Source organism: Taeniopygia guttata, chromosome 5 (assembly GCF_048771995.1).
Source record: "Taeniopygia guttata chromosome 5, bTaeGut7.mat, whole genome shotgun sequence".
Taxonomy (NCBI): domain Eukaryota; kingdom Metazoa; phylum Chordata; class Aves; order Passeriformes; family Estrildidae; genus Taeniopygia; species Taeniopygia guttata.
In genome coordinates, this window is record NC_133030.1 from 49527308 (window position 1) to 49533307 (window position 6000).

At 44.9% G+C, this 6000-nt stretch overlaps 1 protein-coding gene across 6 annotated transcripts in view; it reads right to left on the reverse strand.

The window, feature by feature from the left end:
• Positions 1 to 4816, reverse strand: part of BTBD7 (BTB domain containing 7) — a 50185-nt gene extending 45369 nt beyond the window's left edge. For 4 of the 6 annotated variants that reach the window (XM_030274878.4, XM_072930360.1, XM_030274876.4 and 1 more), the window contains exon 1: positions 4678 to 4816. The gene's annotated coding sequence lies outside the window, so the exon portion shown is untranslated. Of the gene's footprint in view, positions 1 to 1870; positions 3588 to 4677 lie in introns of those variants that run through there. The other 2 variants (XM_072930358.1, XM_041716863.2) reach the window with 2 other exon arrangements.
• Positions 4817 to 6000: the final 1184 nt, after the last annotated feature.

Sequence of the window (6000 nt, forward strand, 5' to 3'; positions counted from 1 at the left end):
GAACAATCTTCTTTCATCCAAACTGCAGTTTAAAATACACAGGCAAGCACACAGAGATATATTTTGCAGCTCTACTGATCCCACAGAGCTTCTGTGAGTTCCAGATCACAAAAGAATAAGCCCAACTAAAGAATCAAGCAGCAGTCACTCATTACATTACTGGTTACATCAGCTCCTTCAAGTTTAGCCATTGTTACCATCAGCAGAATGGTAAAATGTCCTGGTAGTTATCCTGAGACTAGGTTTTAACAGATCTTGGACAAGGTTTCCAAATTAGAGGAATCTTGCATATCATTAACTAGCTTGATCTCTCTCCAAAGCACTCCTCACTAGATAATGTCAAAGATCAGAAGTGATGAAGAAAAAGAGATTAATCTTAGTACAAGTTACCATAAAGAAATGGTTCTGTAAGAAAGAGGAGAGAGTAGAAATAAAAAGGCACTTTAACAATATGGGGAATCACAATAACTGCAGAGCAAGAAAGCTATTCCCTAAAAGAGATTAAAAAAAAATTAAATTCTACCATTTACTATTCACTACAGTGAGTTGGAAACAGGGTACAATAACACAGAAAAGCCAGGATGAATATAAAAAAAATCCAGTTTTAATACAGGAAGAACATACAATGACATTTGAATGTCATAAAAAACATATAGTATGAATGACCACTGAATTGAGACAAAAAATTTGAGGACAAAGATCACAGAGGATTTAGAAAATTATCAGTCAGTTATACAGGTAACAGCTCACGCCTGAGTGCCAAGTTCGAAAAACAAAGTAAGACCACTGAGAAGATAATTCTGAAACATAAAACTGATTTAAGAAGATGTCGTCCAAAATACTGTACCTCCACACTTAGTACTGAAAGCTTCTACTTAATAAGTTTTGACTGCTGCTAATTTTTTTTCTTGCATGCTTTAGCACCTGAAAATTTAAATAACCAGTTTAAACCCACTGATGATAGAAAATCCCCAACTGGCTGGACATGTCTGCAAGGCCATCAGTAATTAAAGTTAATATTCAGTAGTGTTTGGTGTAAGCTTGCACAACACCTGCACACAATGAGCAAACAAATTAGATTTAAATTAACTAAGTATATAGTTAGGTATGTACTTGAATCCAGCACATCAGGCAACACAGTTCCACCCTGATCCCCTTCACCTCCCTGGCCTCACCTCTACATTGTGCAAACAGACTTTCCACAGCAATGTGATGACCCAGATGAAGGATGTAACATTAAGTTATTTTGTGCTTTAGTGGTTTATTTTTCATAAAGATCAATTTCCTGAATGTTTCAGAGTGAAGCCATGTAAACAGGCCTATCAACACAGCTGAGGGGACAGCGCAGGAAGTAACAAAATGCAGCAGTGGACTGAAAAGTCTTTAAACTGATTTTGCCACTAAGTATCTATCAAGAACCTCATAGGCATCCTTATTTCTGTGGGTTCCCCCTGCCAGTGGGATAGGGAACAGAACAGAGAGTAAAGAAAAAACAATGCAGTAAAACCCATGGGTTGAGATAAGTACAGTTTAATAATTGAAATAAACCAAAATATAATAATCATATTATAATAACAATTTCAATCTCCTAGTGTCCATTCATTACATAGAAAGCATCATTACAAAGTATTCTTCTTGTGAGACATGCAGGACACACTGGATGGGTGTAAAATGCAAGACTAGAATTAAATGTGCCAGCTGCAGTTCCTTCTTATAGTTCAGGCATACTAGCAAGCCAACATAGGAAAGAGCACTCTAAAAATCCACAATAGCTTCTATTCAAAGATTTAAGGATACTGACAACATTTCTCTTTCAAAGAACCTCGGAAATTAAACAAAGCAATAGCTAGATGATTCACTGGAAGCTCACCTAACACGTGAACTAGGATTCCTGGTTCCCACTGCATGTACAATAAAGTTGTGCATCAGGTTTCCAAGACTGGTGTGGTGTGAAAAAATGGGAAAAGCCATTGATCTGGTAACAGAAGTCAAAGGCCATCTAAATATGTTAAGAAAAAGCAAACAAACAAAAAGAAATTAAGAGTTAATACTAAAACTTGCAGTTCTCTATTAAGATTTGCTGTAGAGGCAGATTCTCATCAGTCACATTAGGAATACAGATATTTTTTCTTAAGTGCAATCTCACAGTTTCCCTATAGATCTGTTATTGATTAATGTGAAGTATACACAGCCCATCAATATGTCCATCAGATGTTTTCATTCATCTTACTGTTTGTCTCTGAAAGGCAGCCAGCCACAGCTACCTCAGTCACCACAGTGTACCCAAGACATAAGAAAAAACTCCCCTTTTCTTGCATGTGGTCTGATATATCAAGAGCAAACATGCATCAGGGTGGCAGAAGAGCAAGCAGGGTTAGTGTCCACTTCTCCTATGGCCATGTGCAGGACCCCCAGACACCACACCACCAATGCAGCTTACTAACAGGACAGAAGAAGACATTGTCCAAGCCTAAAATTCATCCCAAACAAACCTTGAGATTAATTGTCATCAGTGACAACTAATCTGTAAACCTGACACCATGTATGCAGCAACTTGAAATGCTGCTTTCAAAATGACGACTCAATATTTTGTTCTTAATTCATCAAGCTCTGGCAGTTTCACTGAATGAAATTTTAAAAGCTGGCTGCAAAGGCAGCACCTTCTACTTTAATTTAACAGTGAGCAATGTAGCTTCACAACAAAAAGTTTGGAGCTTCTCAGACAAGCTTGAAAACAAAGAGGGGAAAAATTTTTAAATCCCTATGACAAATCCATGCAACTCTTCCAGGAGAGCTTATAAAAGTAATTTCAATTAGAATGTCAAACCCATTTATGCATTGGCTAAAGTTTGAAAGCAAGTAAAACAATGCTTAGTGCAGCTGAGCTGAAATACAAAGGATTCAATAGCTGTTTTCATCTCCACTGAACAAAAACAAACACTGGCTCTACATTTGACACAAAACACTGAGCTCCATTTCCAAGATTACCTGCATGCAGCCCAACTATGCAAGTCTAACTTTAGAGCTTAATACAAACCAGTCAGCAACTGGCAGCTTTGTGTTGTAACTTAAGGTACAAGCTTGATTTACTGTGACATTCATCACGTTTACATATAAGCAGGAACAGATAGTACTGTTTACACGACACTAATTGACACAGCAAAGTAGCAAGTTCTTAAATGGCTCAATAATGCTTTGGTCCCTCAACTGAGACTAGTTATCTAGTTGATAAATTATTCCAAAAAGAAAGAAAGCATCACAATCCATACCTTCTCAATACATTACCTTCACACAGATGTTCTACATAATAAGCACTCAGACCTTGCCTTGTAAACATCACAGTCCACAGAACCCATACATTACTAACAGTCTTCTGTTCCACATCCTCATAAATAACATCTATAACATCTACAGAATTATTTCTGTTATATTAATAGTGGACTTAGTTGAAAAAGGGTGGAGGAAAAAGAATTTTCATTGAATTCTTAAGCAAAAGGTTCAAATGGAAAAGGATCTAAGAAGAAATTCCCCTCCCTGCATCACTCTGTGTGGAGGATACTAACACAGAACTTCAAACTATTAATTGAAACAATAAAAGAGAAGCTTAGAAGACTCATCCTCTTCAAACAAAGAGGGTAAAGCTTTACCTCATCAATCTTTTCAGCGTCTCAACATGAGTTACAAGGTTTAAATTTTTTTTTATTTCAGCTTCTGTTTTTATCTTTTCCATTTCTAAATGAACATAGAGCATGCAGTATGTGGCAAAACCTGAGGTGATCACACACCAATGGTATATCTGCCAAACATTTTAAATTTGTTATTATATTACATTGGTTTGAAGCAAAGCCTCAAGCGATGCTACACTGCCTAAGGTAAATTCTCACACAAACTATCATTGCATCGAAACGTATTTTATTATCGTACTATCGTATTTTATGTTTGTACTCGACATATGTGTCATCTTTCACCCAACGGTCTCATATGGGATGGCGGGGAAGAGCAAGTAGAAACACGAACCAACAGAAAAGCACTTATCCCACGGGCAGCACGAATATTCCAGAGGCACGGGCGAACCCATCACCTACAAAGCTCTCCAAGTTTCTCCAGGATCACCGCGGTAATACCTGCACAGAGAGGAGTGGGGCAAAGCCCCAGACATCCCGGGGCAGCGGCAGTCTCCAGGCCACGGCCACGGGACGGGCTGGCCGGCACCGGCGGAGCGCGGCATCCGCGGCGGGCGAGCACCGGCCCGGCACGGGCGGAGCTCCGCGGCCGCGGGAGCACGAGCCCCGCGCCAGCTCCCGCGGTCCGGAGCGGCGGCAAGCTCCGCTCCAGCTCCGCGGGGAGCGCGCCGGGCGGAAGGGAGAGGAGAAGAGAGGGAGAGGGCGGCGAGGCAGGACCCGACAGCGCGGACAGGCACAGCCGAGGCCGCTGCCGCCGCTCCGGACCGCGGACCTGCGGGCCGGGAGCGGCACGGGGAGGAAGGCTCCGTCCCGCGGCGGGGCCCCGCGGAGCTGCGGGCTGGCAGCGGCGCGGCGGGACAAGCTGCCCGCAGCCGGCCCGGCGGGGCGCGCACCGAGTCCCGCCGTGGGGGCGTCGACGGTCCTGCCCCCTCGCCTCCGCCGTCGCGACCAAACCTGCGATCCCCTCCCAGCCCGGCTTCCCACGGTGCCTCACCTCCGGCAGCCGCTCGCCGCCGCCATCCTCCCGCTCAGCGCCGCCCGCTCCCGCCCGGCCCCGCTCCGGCCGCCGCCATTTTGCTCCCGAGCCCCAGGCTCGGCCGGGCAGCGGGAGCGCGCACGGCGCCTGCGCGGCGGCGGCGCTGCGGCGCACGAGCCACGTGGTCAGGGGGCGGGGCCGGGGCTGTGGGGACGGGGCGGGGCCGGCGGGGCTCGGGGAGCTCGGGCGGCGCGGGGAGCTCGGCGGCTCAGGCAGGTCGGGGCTTTTCCCCGCACGGCTGGTCTGAGATCGTGCGGAAAAGTCGAGTCTGGCCCGTGTGCCCCAGCCGCGATCCCCGTTCCACCGCCGCGTGCCCTGCCCGCTCCGTGTGACACATCTCCCGAGCCTGTTGCCGTGCCCAGATGCAGAGGTGTCTGCGGTGCAAGTGGCGTGTCAGCGCGTGTTCTTTGTCCTTGAGACTAACGTAAGCTGCTTATATGAAGCTTATGTCTGTCTCCTTGTTTTGCTAAGCTGCCATGAGCTTGTTAGAGGCAGGGCACAGTCAGATTCCAGTTTTATTGTTCATCCTAGGAATATATACTGCTCACCTGGAAATAAACTCTCACCACCTTTCCAGCTTCCGATAATCCCTCTCAGCATGAGAAATTAGTGTTTCACTCGTCTAGGTGAAAGTAGGTGCCAGCAGCAAAAATACTTCTAGCTATTCCCACCATTGCTGATACCACGCCAGCTACATTTTCTTCAAAGGAAGGTGTGTGTGACACAGTCAGGATCAGTGGGTATCTGCCACCGTGTCTGTAAGATCACTGTTTCCTAAATCAGTGAGAGTGACCAAGAATACATATCAGCATTTTATTAGAACAATAAAAACTCTTAAGTGAACTGAACAACTTGTGCCCACTAAAAGAGCAAAGCACCACATGTCTATATATGAGAAGGTCTGAGAAAAGTTCAATGAATTGGCCAAAAATCTGATTAAATCACATGCTAGAAAATACTCAGCAAGCTGAATGCCACATCTATGATTATTCCTGGTTGGTAAAAGCAAGCTATGACTGATTACATCCCCTCCTGATTCTGCTGACAGTCCATTTCTGAAGGGAAGCCTTCCTCCCACTTGGCATCCTGCTGTCCTCCATCTCTGTAATTAACTTGCCTGGATGCTGCAGACCTCCCTAACTACCACTTGGCAGAGCATCCCGTAGTGCTCAGCAGCTTACCAAGGAGCTAGGGATAAAAAAACTCCTGATATATTTGCCCATGCTGTAGACTGTTTTCATACTGGTTTCAGCCTAAAAACAGAGAAGTGCAGTTGGCTTT